The sequence below is a fragment of the Carcharodon carcharias genome, chromosome 2, assembly GCF_017639515.1.
Source record: "Carcharodon carcharias isolate sCarCar2 chromosome 2, sCarCar2.pri, whole genome shotgun sequence".
Lineage (NCBI taxonomy): Eukaryota > Metazoa > Chordata > Chondrichthyes > Lamniformes > Lamnidae > Carcharodon > Carcharodon carcharias.
The window spans coordinates 53566675-53579663 of record NC_054468.1 but is presented as its reverse complement, the minus strand read 5'-3'; the positions used below and the strand labels follow the sequence as shown (position 1 = coordinate 53579663).

The following is a 12989-nucleotide window of genomic DNA, read 5'->3' as shown; positions in this document are numbered from 1 at the left end:
TGTTTTTGTTTTGTGAGTGTGTGAGTTGGGAATATTGAAAAGTGTGACTTACCCTGGCGGAACAGAGGAGATCATTCATCCTTTTGCAGCACTGGGCGGCTGTTCTCTTCTGCAGGGTGTTCATGCTGACCACTGCTGCCAATGCCTCCCAAACCGGGTTGGTGACATTGTCACCCATTCTGTGGTTAGAGTGGGGGTAGAGCAAATTACGTGGGGCCTCCATGGCATCCAGCAGTTGCTCAAAGGACCCGTCATTGAAGCGGGGGTCTGCAGTCTTTTTTGTCTTTGCTGGCCATGTCTCCCGGACAGCACTGATGAGCTGGTGGTGATGAGTGCTTTGCTGGCGGCTGCCTTTTAAAGATGGCGGCCGGCTTAATGCAACCACAGGCTGATGGTGAGCAGGCAAATGAGAGCCCGCCTGCCATGGAAACGGCATGTTTCCCGGGAATGCATAAATAATGAGGCGGACTCGGGAAGATACAACGTGAAAATCCACCATTTTAGTTGGCGGGTAGGACTCCATTTTACCCGCCCACTGCCGCACTTAGTGCAATTTGGTGAAAATTCTGCCCATAGTATACAACCTCAAAACCACTGATTTAAAAAGGGAAAAAACATTAAATTTAAGACAGTGAAAGCATTTTAGTTTATGGTATAACCCTTTCAATGTTCGTCAATATGTGAGAGCTCTTGGTTACGACTCTTTAAGCTGGTGACAAAAACCTCTGTATTTCCTAAAATAATTGATTTAATTCTACCAAACATGTGGTATCTTAAAGATAAAACTAGTTTCAGGAAAATCTATATGCGCAATGATTGTTGAATCATTCAATAATTATTGCATATGTGTATATTAGATAAAAGTCAAAAAATTATCACCTTATGTATGACAAATGTAATTCTTTTGCAGTTGAAAATTATTTTCATGTTAACAACTTTAAAAAGACAAAAGCAGAATTACTATAATGATTGGGAGTCAAGTTTCCATTGACCAATGATACCTAGATCAGAACAATTTGTAGAATAAGTTGTCCATTGTGAAAAGAGGCCAACTGTTTCAATATATATTATAGCTGTCAGAAAGAAGTAGACATAGCTGTTGTGAGAACACTAATTAAACTGATTTGGTCTAATTAAATAGGTCATATTGCAATTTCCTATCTCTGAAATAGCCTGTAAACATGTCACCAGCAAGTTAAACTTTGAGCTGATGCTGATCGTGATAAAATGAAGTCTTTGCTAAGTCCGTCAAATGGATAATGGTTTTTTTTTTTAAATAATTCTTTCATGGGATGCGAACATCGCTGGCAAGATTAGCATTTGTTGTTCATCCCTAATTGCCCTTGATAAGACGGTGGTGAGCTGCTGTCCATCTGGTGTAGGCATACCCACAGTGCTGTTAGGAAGGCAGTTCCAGGATTTTGACCCAGTAACAGTGAAGAATAGTGATATAGTGCCAAGTGAGGAAGGTTTATGGAATGGACAGGAACTTGCAGGTGACGGTGTTCTCGTGAGTTAGCTGCCCATGTCCTTCTAGGTGGTAGGGGTCATGGATTTGGAAGGTGCTGTTGAAGGAGCCTTGATGAATTGCTGTAGTCCATTTTGTAGATAGTATGCACTGCTGCCACTATGCATCGGTGGTGCAGGGAATGTTAAAGTTGGTGGATGAGTTTCCTATCAAATGAACTATTTTGTCCTGGATGATGCCAAACGTCTAGAATTTTTGGAGCTGCACTTATCCGGGCAAATGGAGAGTTGTATATGGGCAGTCAGGAGATGAGTTACTTGCAGCAGAATTCCTCCAACCTCTGACCTGCTCTTGTAGCTACAAAATTTATATGGCTGGTTCAGTTAAGTTTTGAATCAGTGGTGATCCCAGGATGTTGATGGGGGAATTCAATGATGGTAATTCCATTGAATGTCAAGGGAAGATTCTCTCTTGTTGGAAATGGTCATTGCCTGGCACTTGGGTGGCGCTAATGTTACTTGCTTACCACTTATCAGCCCAAATCTGAATAATGTGGGATTTTGTCCTCTCATGATTCCTATTCTCCTTTCAAATGAGGAGCGCAGCAAAGCCAGGAGATTGGGAAAACTGATTACAGTTAAGGGACTCTCACATATCATGAGAAAATAATTTGCATTTAAACACATTCACGACCTGAGGGTGTCCCAATGTGCTTCAAAGCAAATTAATTCCTTTTGAAATGTAGTCCTTTTGTCACACCAGCAACTTTTGCCTAAACTTGCTGTTGGCAAGTTGATATCCCTGGTCAGAAATATATGCAGCAAAAATGCCTTTGAAATGTTGTGATCTCCCATACCACACTTGATCTGGACTGCATTTATGTGTAGAATTTTCTGTTTCATTCTTGTAGTTTGGACCAGTGGTGGAGAATGACTTTCTGACTGTTCAGGCAAAATGTTGGAAAGATCCATAGTATTTACCACTAGTATATTGATATGGCAACAAATGCCTTGAACAAGTACCATGAGTATTGAGGGAAATACTATTGGGTATGCTTATTTAAAAAGCAGCATGGGTGACCCAGCAGATTAATTAATTGAATCTAATAATGTTGCTTAATAACATTTGCTTCATAGAATAACTTAACAAGGTGACAAATACTCTGTCAATCTATGGTGGTTAATTCATTATCACATTTCTTTGTTGAAATTGATCAACACCAGGTGGGCACTCTATAGAATGGTAAGATTAGCAAGGTGCAAAGTGTTCTGTTTACCCTAAAGGAATGAAATAATTATCAACTGTAGTGTTCAATTATTCAGTGAAATTTACTTATTGAAAGTAATTGCAAGACTCCACAGATAGCTAATTTAATGGGGAGGCAGTGGCACAGTGATATTGTCACTGGACTGCTATTCCAGTGACCCTGGGTTCAAATCTTGCCATGGCAGATGCTGAAATTTGAACTAAATTTAATAAAAATCAGCACTTAAATGTCTGGTGATGACCATGAAACCTTTGTTGTTTTTTAGCCTACGGCCATACTAGTCTGAAAACGCCCGATCTTGTCTGATCTTGGAAGCTAAGCAGACTCAGGCCCGGTTAGTACTTGGACAGGAGACCACCTGGGAATACCAGGTGCAGTAGCCTTTAGTGGGGAGGTGGTGGCCTAGTGGTAATGCCACTGGAGCAGTAATCCAGGGGCCCAGCCTCTGTGAACATGAGTTCAAATCCTACCATGGTGGCTGTTGGAATTTATATTCATTTAATCAATCTGGTATTAAAATGATAGCCAATTTAAAAGGGTGAAAAATGCTTCCTTTAGCTGCTCAAGTGAAAAAACATATGATAAGCATTTGAACGCTGAAAAATAGGAGATAATGCGCAATATTAGGGACAAAGTGAAAATGGTAAAGTATCTGAAACCTTAGGCCGGGATTTTACTTTGGGCCAGGATCTCCGCTTCTCCAGCATAAATGTTGGGGTCAAGCCTGCGCCTACTCTGCTGGCTTGCCTGTAGCCACTTAACAGCCAGCGGCCCACTAACTGGCTTTAGGTGGGTCTTTTGTCTCCATCTTGGGTGGAAAACTCACCTCTGAGAGCAAATGCTGCCAGCTCTCTGGTCGCAGCAGCGCCCATGGTAGTCGTAACCACTTCTGGGACTGTATCCAGTCCCCAACGGTGATCGTTGCTGGGGCCGGATATAAAGTTAAGTGCAGGAGGAGTAGGTATTGCTGGGGCCAGGTTGGCAGGCATGGTGGGGGCTGGGGTAAACAGCCTGAGGGGTGGGAGGGTAGTTGGTGCAACTCAGGATGGGGGAAGATCTTGGGGGGCCACCAATGTGCCTAGGAAGCCCGTAAAGGAGGTACCTCCACCCCCGCCTGGCACCAGCAGTAAAAGCTGCTGGGGTTCACAGTTGGGGCCAGCCTCGGTAAGCCACAGGTTAAATACCAGTAGTGGTATGAAGAGCCCTTAAGTGGCCATTAATTGGCCACTTAATAGCCTTAATTAGCCCACAGGTAGGCGGACTGGCTGACACATTTCCCTGCTGTGGGTAAAATTGTGGGGAACTGCAGCCATGACATTGCACCCAATTTTATGCCTCCACACATACCCCACCTGCCACCCAGACCTGGGGATTGGGGGAGAGTAAAATTCAGCCCCTACTGTGAACGTAAACTACAAGTGATTTGACGTCAAGGACAAACTACTAGCCTAGGTTCCAGCATCCTGCCTCTTAGGTTTTCATGTATTGATCTTTTGCATGAATCTTGCAGTTGACAGCAAGATCAAACTAAATCTAATGGATTTTATAAGACTTGGAGAAGAGAAGGTGTATTTTTAGTAAGTTTTCTTGTCTGCCCCTTGTTCAACTGGCTGTATAAACATAATACTGCAATGATAGTGTCTTCCCTGTAAGTCATGACATCAGCATACCCACACTCTAATATATTTATGTGGATATTTTGGGCTTCATGTTGTCACTTGGTGTTGATGTCATGAGCAGTGGTCAAATTATCACCACCAATCTGTAACTCTTATCAAGTACAAACCCATTTCCATCTGTTTCTATTCAGATGAAGTTACATTGTTTCATAGTTTGCCATTGTGAGATTTGAACTTTTGACTTTGGGGTTACAAGCCCAGTACCATAACCACTTGGCTATTTAGGTCAAGCACCACCAAGCTGTAACTCTTTCAAGTACAAACCTGTTTCCATCTGTTCCTATTCAGATGAAGTTACATTGTTTCATAGTTTGCCATTAGTGAGATTTGAACTTTTGACTTTGGGGTTACAAACCCAGTACCATAACCACTTGGCTATTTAGGCCAAGCACCACCAAGCTGTAACTCTTTCGAGTACAAACCTGTTTCGGATGAAATTACATTGTTTCATAGTTTGCCATTGTGAGATTTGAACTCTTGATCTGAGGGAGTTACATTGTTTCATAGTTTGCCATTAGTGAGATTTGAACTTTTGACTTTGGGGTTACAAACCCAGTACCATAACCACTTGGCTATTTAGGCCAAGCACCACCAAGCTGTAACTCTTTCGAGTACAAACCTGTTTCAGATGAAATTACATTGTTTCATAGTTTGCCATTGTGAGATTTGAACTCTTGATCTGAGGGTTACAAACCCAGTACCATAACCACTTGGCTATTTAGGCCAAGCAACCACCAAGCTGTACATGCATTAAATATCAGGAGCCACTTGACAGCTAGTTCACATGGAGACCAGCTGTACAAATTGGATGCAATAAATTCAGGAGATTGGTGCAATTAGCTTGCTCTCTCCGGACCTGGACAGCAATGCCAAACAATTTAAGACCAACTGGGGCTATTGCATCTTCATGGCTGGTAGCGTATCTCTATAATATCTGTGAAATTTACCTTATGATTGATGTAAAGCTCTGCCTCTTGTTGAAATTGCCTGCTTTTTGGGGAGGGCAGTGCAGGTGTAGTCTGGTAAAGAAAATGGTGCTGAGAAACCTTCCATCAAAGATCTGCAACAAGAAAACAATGACTACAATTTTCTGCTTGTGATCCTGTCTTGCCTTTAAGTGCCTCAAAATGTCTGCCCCCAATGCCCGTTACTGAAGCAGGATGATGCGGCTTAGTCATCCCTGAGATTTCCCAGACTAGAAAACACTGATCTTATAAACAGCAACATCAACTTGCATTTATAAAGCATCTTAATGCAGTAAAATATCCCTAGGCACTTCACAGGATTATTATCTAACAGAATTTGACACCGATTTACCTAGAGAATTATTAAAGCAGATGACCAAAACCTTGATTAATAGATTTTTTAGGAGTACCTTAAATGAGGAGAGAATGGGAAAAAGGCAGAGAGAGTTGGGGAGCAAATTCCAGAACTTAGGGCCTAGGTAGCTGAAGACATGGCCTTCATGGATTGAAGGAATGCAGAGATCTTGTGGGGCTGGGGGAGATTACAGGGATTGGAATGAGCGAGGTCGTGGAGGGATTTGAAAACAAGGATGAAAATTTTAAAATTATTGGTGTTTCTAGATCTGGAGCCAACATAGGTCAGGAGCATGGGATTGATGGGTGAACAGTACTTGTTATGAATTAGGATATAGGTTTCAGAGTTTTGCATGAGCTCAAGTTTATGGAGGGTGGAAGATTGCAGGCCAGCCAGGTGAGTCAAGGCTAGAGGTAACAAAGCTATGAATGAGGAATTTCAGCAGCAAATGAACTGAGGCAGGCTTGGAGCCTGCTAATGTTACAGAGGAGACAATCTTGGTGATGTAGTGGATATGTTTCTGGGAGTTCATCTCAGGGTCAAACACAACACTAAGATTGCGAACAGTCTGGTTTAACAGCTCAGATAGTTGTCAGGGAAAGAGAGGGAGTCCAATGGCTAGGATACAGAGTTTGTGATGGGGGCTGGAGACAATGGCTTCAGTCTTCCCTATATTTAGTTGGAGGAAATTTCTTTTCATCCAGTATATCCAGTCCGACAAACAGTGTAACAAATTAGAGCCATTGGAGGGGTTGAGAGACCTGGCAGTAAGGTAAAGGTGGATTTCATAGCTGAAATCAATGGTGCATCAATGAATCAGGCAGGTCACGGATATCCTATTCAGGCAAGCACCTTAGTTTAACTTCTCCATGGACCCGCTAAATTAAGACAGCAATCAATATTTCAGAGTGGCAAAATCCCCTATTTGAGAACGAAGCCTATGTGAAAGTGCTATCAATTTGATCAATGGGAATGGATTTCATTCTCTGACACCAGATTGTGAGTAATGTGAGCCACCTCATTCTCAATGTCAATTCATGCTATCCAGGGAATCGTCAGGCTTTATTTATTCTCAGACAATCTAGAATACTTGCACTGCTCAGCCAGAGGACTGTGTCAGGATTACTGACAGGGGACCAGTGGAACCTGCTTTTTTTTTATATTCATTCATGTGATTTGGGCGCGTCGGCTAGGCCGGCATTTATTGCCCATCCCTAATTGCCCTTATTCAATGGACATTTTTAAGAGTCAATCATATTGCTGTGGGTCTGGAGTCATATGTAGGCCAGACCAGGTAAGGATGGCAGATTTCCTTCACTAAAAGATATTAGTGAACCAGATGGGTTTTTACAAAAATCAGCAATGGTTCCATGGTCGTCATCAGAGTTTTAATTCCAGATTTTTATTGAATTCAAATTTCATCATCTGCCATGGTGGAATTTGAACCCACTTTAACCCATAGCTAATGACTCCCTTATATTGTGATAATGATGTGCATGCACTTTTAAGGGAGCATTTCTTAGACTGGTGTCAATTGTTACCACCTCAACAGGATATTAATCCCATGATTTATAAGCAATCAACAAGCAACTGGGTAGAGATTAGATATAACTAGCCTCCCAGTGAACATTATTTGAAGATAAGACAATATACAGATAAAGAACCAACATTATTGTTCCACCAATCCTTGTATATGAAGAAGAATGTAACATTCGTCATCTGAATACAGAAGATGAAACTAGATACAATGGGGGGATTGACTATTACAAGAATAACAGATCAGAAGAACCCTTGTCCTGCTGTTCTTGCTTGAGAAGTCAGGAGTACCCTAACAGTACAGTGCGGCGAGGGTTCCAAGTATCATGATGATGTGTTGAATCCTCCATAGTTTAGCCATTACAAAGGGTTTAGGTCTTCTGGTTGTTAAAACAGACTATACTGCATGAGTCATGCATGGTGCCTATGGCATTGACTTCACTGATAATGTTTACTCAGTTTTATTTTCTAACTTGTGAATTGGGAGGGGTAGTGTTCAGTCAGAAAACATTTTGTTATTTTTATAAACATCTGATGTACTAATATGCAAATTCTTAAAAAGTTATAGAACTAGAAAGAAAATTATCCAGTGCCACATTCATTTGTGAAATAAGTGCATGTTAAAAATCAAGGCCGTGAAATTGAATTCTGTAGCTTCACAGCTGCTAGCATTATGGAAGGCCCAAATTCAAAAAAATGGCAGCCAGTTGGAATGCTGGACGTGCTCCAGAAGCATGCCGAATGGGCGGATTGTGATATAAAACAACCTGTAACGCTGACTGACCACATAATCTGCCTTTTTGGACTGCACAGGTTCTATTAACACCTCTTAATCACTCCAAACTGAACATGTATTCAGTTGCACTAGCTTCATTTAAAGATCTAACCATCCAACTTCCAGGTAAGGTACTTTTGACTTACTTTTGCTGGTGGAGAGTTAGTGGAAATACTGTTTTCTATGTTATTGAAAGAGTTTTGCAAGCTCTTTGGATTGACAAGTGCTCGGTCTTGACAAGGAGTTCAGAGGAGTTGGTTACCCATCGGAAGAAAGCTTGCTTCAATAATAGTGGCTACAGTTGTAGTCCATCTTGGGCTGCAACATGATTTGGAAAGGACCACAGGAAGCAGCGAGGCAAAGAATTTGCAAAAGGAAGAGGAGGAAGGCTCTCAATAGATGGCCTTACCCACCAAGGATCTTTAGGGAGTACTTCTCACACCTCCACCTCAACCACCTGCTTTTCAACAAAGCCTTGGTCACTGAACTCTCCCACCTCCTACGAGCTGACATGTAGTCTCACATCAGGGGTGGGCACTACCAGTGGCCATCAAGGTCTCTCTCACCCTCAATTTCTATGACAGTGGATCCAGGCGAGACCAAGTGACATTCGCAACATTTCATAGTTCATTGTCCATTGCTGCACCTGGGACGTGACAGAGGCCCTGTATAAAAGGTGAGGGGACTTCATCATCTCACCAACTGGAAAGAGCGGTGGTCCTTGAATATATGAAAGCACTGGGTGATGAAAAGAAGTGGGGTGGAAAGCAAGAAGTCAATGGTTACACCACCGCAGCTTTCACTTCATGCCAGAGAGCAAGAAGAGGGTGAAGTAAGATTTAAGAAGGGGCAGAAAGGAAGAACATACCATCATCCTGAATGTTCACAATGATGCTAATGCAATGGTCTCTGCTACAACTAGCCCCATGATGCTAAGTACTATCTGTTCCAGAGGGCTCAGGTGATACAAGCATGCAAAGGCTGAATGGCCTACTCCTGCTCCTATTTTCTATGTTTCTATATCCCTTTCTGGTTCTTGTTTGCACCCTCCTGTTATGCACCACCTTGTCTTACAAGAGGGAAGGAAGACAGTGATTGTGGTTTACTGATGTGCCTGCCATGGCTGAATAATTGGAGGTATGTGAAGGTAGCAAAAGTGAGCATGGTTTTTGATGGATGATTGATGGGAATGTGGTGCATTCAGCAGCATGAGGAATTGGTGGTGTCATGGATAGGTGATGTATTTTGAAGATGCATTCATTGACCTTGATCACTTGTGTTTAGGTTATTGAATGGCTTGCAGCACTGTTGCTAGGTTTCCTGTGGCAGACTCTGGGAATTTACCTCCCTAGCCATCCATTAGCTTCTTAGCCTTTGCCTTGTTGCAATTATTACAAGATCTCGATTCACTGGTAGCTTCTGTTAGAGTTGACTTTCAAACACTTATTCCAAAAGGGAGAGAGGGAGAGAGGGCAGCCCTCAACTTGTTTCCTCTGCTGAAAACTTTGGGCCGAATTTTCCTTGCCCACTGGCATCAGGCATCATGGTGGGTGTGAGCGGACAATATGGCAGGAAGGCCAAATATCAGTTTCACAACGTCGTGGAACCAGTTTACAATCGTCTGCTCCACCTGTCAATGGCGGGCTGCGCTTCCCGCCGCTGAATATCGAAAACTTCATTGTAATGCATCTGCATATCATTATAAACCCAGCTTGCCAGAATAATCCCCCCCACATTGGATCATCCAGGCATGATGGTATGCCGATCTGTTTCACAACTGTACATAAGCGATGTGCACCTGGTGAGCTGCACTTCGCTCGGGACTTTGAGGCTTATTTGCCTACTTTGCTTCGGGCAGTAGTCGTGATCATCAGTGCTAGGCTTCGCTGGGAGCACCACATCACTTTTAGGGGGGCTCTGACTGCGAGACCAGCCAAAAGGCAGGGGTGGCTTTTCAACCGCTGCAGGGCTATGGCTTGCTTGGGGAAGAGGGAGAAGTGGCCTCAGGCAGGTGAAGAGGCTGCAAGTCCAGGGCATTAGTGGGGAAGGGGTGGTATTCCAGGGTCAGCTTGGGGACACATGTTGATCTGTGCAAGTTGCCTCAAGAGGGTGCAGGTTGAGGAGGCAGTCTCCAGAGGAGATGAGTCCAGATGTGAGGGTGTGCATGAGAGAGTGAGTGGTGATGTTCCTTGAGCTGGCAGTTAGTGAATGTGTGATGGGCTTGTGAGTGTGAGAGTTTAGATTGATGAGATGGTCACCTTACGCTGGTGGCACTGATGAGATGATTCATCCACTTTCTGCACTGGATGGCAAACCTCTTCTGTGCAGCATTGCCACTGCCTCCCAAGCCTCCCAAGAATGGTGACACTGATGGGCCTTCTGCGGCCAGAGCGGAGTTAGAGATCATCGTGATGGGCACCAACGGTGTCCAGATGGCGTCCCAAGGCTGTGTCACTGAATTGGGGGGGCTGCAGTCTTCTTGCCTTTCAGGGCCATGTCTTCTGTGCAGCTGTTCTGGACTGAAAGCACTGGGAGGTACGCAGCTGCACTTTAAATATGGTGCCCAGTGCGAGGAATCAATGAGGTGACAACATGGCGGGTGAATCAGAAGCTGCCCGCCAGCAAAATGGCGCATTTCCAGGGAGTGCATGATTAATGAGGCCGGGATTCGGATGATACGGCGTGAAAATCCGCCATTGCGGACACAGTGGGTAAAATGTCCCACCCTTTTCCCACTTGCTACCATACTTAGTGAAAATCTGGGATGGTTCCGCCCTTTCTTGACATCATCTTTTACTTGCAATCTTTCTCAAGTGGCTGCCTTGCCTTGAAATACTTCACCCATTGTTCATTTCCAAGAGGTTTTGAGTGTGCCTGTTTGTGGCAACCATTGTTTTCATATACAGTACTTTGCATTTTTCATATCTCTTCCTTAGACAATTATGAGTTTTGATGAGTGTCTGGATTATAGGAAATGGCTCTCTCTTAATACCCCCCTGAGGGTGATTTGTTGGTTTCTCATCTTAACCTTGGAATATAGCCTTGCATTTTTTAGCAGTTTGCACTTCTCAGTTCAAATTGCAAAATTTCCAGTCAGTTGAAAGCTGAAAAATGATATTTTCAAAAATAAAGGGACATAGTCGCGTAACATATGGTTTTAAAACTTGGGAAACAACAGTTAAGAAATAATTTTTTAGCATATACTATTTTCTGTGAAGTATCATTACCAGTCCAGGAAGACAGTCCATTGCAGTACAGAGGGAATGTTACACTCTTAGAGGTGCCATTTTTCGGATGAGACCTTAAACCAAGGCCCTTACTGCTCTTTCAGGTAGGCGTAAAAGATCCCATTGTACCATTCCGAAGAAGAGCAGTGAATTATCTCTGGTGTCCTGGCCAATATTTATCCCTCAATCAACATTAGAAAATCAGATTACCACTTTGCTGTTTGTGGGAGTTTGTTGTGTGCAAATTGGCTGCTGCATTTCCTATGTTACAACAGAGACTACATTTCAACAGTACTTCATTGGCTGTAAATGCTCTGATGGTTGTGTAAGGTGCTATATAAATACAAGTTTTTCCTTTTCAGAATATTGAACAAGTACTTGATTAATTAGGTGCTTGTAATTAATCAAAGTCTGATTTACTTTTAAAATTCACTTCAATTAAAAGCTGCTTTTACTGTAAGCATTATTCAGTCTGTATTAAGTCATATTTACCAAAGTAGATGTATGGTTATAAAATAAAGTAAATAATTGTGATTGAGGAACCATTGCATAAATGCACCTTTCACCACCAGATTTTGAATATTTGATTTGTGATAGAATGGCAGAATTGAAAGCCAAGCTTTAAAACTGGAGTGTTTAATCAAAAGTTGTTGAGTGTCAAGTTTGCTTCTAATTTAAGATTGCATTTCCAGATGGCTGTGAAATGGTTTTTGTCTCTCCTTCTAGACCCCTTGTTTCTTGATAACTAAATTTACTAAATAAGTGCATTCAGGACCCAATTTTGAATTTTACTGATATCTTTGATTTGCTACTGCACTTAACCAGAATAACGTTGCATGCCTTTTTTCATGCATTAAAGGGTTTTATCACATTAAAACTAAATCAGCAGAGAAGTTAAAAGATTCATTGCAACACAAGATTTGTTCGATTTTGACACATTCGGCCTGATTTAAACTCTGCAAGTTGATGGGTTTTGAGTAAGTTAACGTACCTTTGTTTATTTCAAATTGAAGAGAACAAAGACTTTGGAAAAAAATCAATGCAAATGTTTTGAGGTGAAAATGAATACAGTTCTCAATGTTAAGTTTTGTCCCCATTTAAATAGAATACTTATCCAATATTCTCCTTCAGTTACAGTATTGGTTACTACAAACTACTGGTTGTTGCTTCAAATGAACTATACGTTCTCTCTTCCGTTGTTTAAATAAAATGCCAAGTAAAATTAAAATTGTAAAATAGCTTTGTGATTCTCTTAATTGCAGAATTACTTGGTCAAAATGTTTAAAGATCAACTTGAGATTAAGGAGAAATATTTTACCCCTGTTGGGGGGGTTGTACGGGGATGGGCGGGGGCCAGTTAAGGCCCGCCCAGCTTTACACTCGGCCGGAAGCACTGAGCACTCCCTGTGCAGGCATGGGGCAGGGGTTTCCCTGAGTTGGGACATGCGCGCGAAAGAGCGCAGAGATCTCCCTGAGGCACAGAGGTGCCTCAGGGAGATCAGTTTGATATTTAAAAACTGAAATAAAGTAATTACAAACTTTTAAAACATTAATTATTTTTTAAAATTTTATTGACTTTTAAAACACTTCATGAAACCTTATTCCATCCGTGAAGAATGCGAAGGTTGCCTGGGCTCTTCACCTGCCTACCAACCTTAAGGTTGGACGGGCAGCTCATTTAATTGCTTAGATTAGTTTCTAACAGGCCTTAATAGGC

At 42.3% G+C, this 12989-nt stretch overlaps 1 protein-coding gene and 1 pseudogene across 1 annotated transcript in view; both read left to right on the top strand.

The window, feature by feature from the left end:
• Positions 1–12989, top strand: part of nlgn1 (neuroligin 1) — a 627338-nt gene that overhangs the window by 499697 nt on the left and 114652 nt on the right. The gene's annotated exons all lie outside the window — the stretch shown is intronic.
• LOC121275563 lies at positions 3000–3118 on the top strand (annotated as a pseudogene).